General features: G+C 46.9%; 1 protein-coding gene across 3 annotated transcripts in view; it reads left to right on the forward strand.

Moving 5' to 3' along the window:
* The window catches only part of HCK (HCK proto-oncogene, Src family tyrosine kinase), a 45,220-nt gene extending 44,873 nt beyond the window's left edge, over positions 1-347 (forward strand). For all 3 annotated transcript variants that reach the window (XM_006154734.3, XM_006154735.3, XM_027774276.1), the window contains one exon: positions 34-347. The gene's annotated coding sequence lies outside the window, so the exon portion shown is untranslated. The remainder of the gene's footprint in view (positions 1-33) is intronic.
* Positions 348-1,267: the final 920 nt, after the last annotated feature.

The following is a 1,267-nucleotide window of genomic DNA, read 5'->3' on the forward strand; positions in this document are numbered from 1 at the left end:
CCGGGGGGCCAGCCCCGCCCCCAGCCATGACAGGCGGGCCAGGATCCAGGAGCGGCCTGCGAAGTGTCTCCAGAATCACAGGCCGGGGCCCATTCACCCTTTGTACTCCCTGACATAACCCTCACTCCAGCCACACTTCCGTCTCTGTCAAATGGGTGGGTTGGACTGGACAGTCTCTTTTTGACTCTAGCAACCCGCAGCCTGCCGTTCTCAGGAAACCCCCTAGTTGGTATTTCTCTTGCCTGGGATGGTTGAGTGCCAGTAACAGCTGTGGTTTGGATGGGAAATTTTAAAAATAATGAAACAAATATTTAAATAAAAGATATATACCAAAGGTTTTACCTAAAGTTTGGCTTTTCTGTCTTCTAATTCTCAAATATCTATTTGCCTTCATGCTGCGGGTCATGGCCTGGTTCTGTGGCACAGCAATAACACACTGCTCAGGAGAAGCTGGCTCCCACATGGCAGCCACCCAGTCAGCCCCCAACACACCAGGCCTGCCCATGAGTGCCCGAGATCCTGCAGGCTGGAGGGCTGGAGGAAGGGGGTCACGGTGTGACCGGACCCTGTGGAGGGTGCCCGTCTCTCTTTTTCTCTCTCACATACGTGCATATGCTCAGTCATGAATAAACGACAACAAAAATTAAGAGAAAGAAAAGGGAAAGGGCTCTCACAAAGACTAGAAATGTAAATAAAAGTGGGGTTTAATGTTCAATTTTCTAATCACCTTGAAATAGTTGTTAGTTCTATTAAAACAGCATGAATTATGGGCCAGCTATATGGTGTAGTGGTTGAGGCAGCCAGATCCCACATGTGTAGTATGAGTCCTGGACCCAGTGGCTTACAAAACATACCAGGTGTGTGTACATGCACGCCCAAAATCCCAAGAGGAGAAGAGAGAAGGGATTGTAGTGTGGCCATCTTCCCTGGGGGATGGGGAATGGGTATTTCTCATTTTTCCTCTCTGTCTCTCTCCAATGAGCACACACAGATGCCACAGAAACTTATACACACACACACACACACACACACACACATTTATAATTGCACAATTCCAGAGATCAGAAGTCTGAGATGGGTTGTCAGGCCTGGCAGGTTTTTTCCCAGGGAAATGCAAATTAAAACAATGATGAACTACCACTAGATACTTATTAGAAGGGTGTGGATCAAAATATTGATGATATCAAATGTTGATGAAGATATGGAGCAACAGGAATTCTCTCATTCATTGCTGGTGGGAATGTAAAATTATGAGTCACTTTGGAGG

The sequence above is a fragment of the Tupaia chinensis genome, unplaced genomic scaffold, assembly GCF_000334495.1.
Source record: "Tupaia chinensis unplaced genomic scaffold, TupChi_1.0 Scaffold000418_1, whole genome shotgun sequence".
Classification (NCBI taxonomy): domain Eukaryota; kingdom Metazoa; phylum Chordata; class Mammalia; order Scandentia; family Tupaiidae; genus Tupaia; species Tupaia belangeri.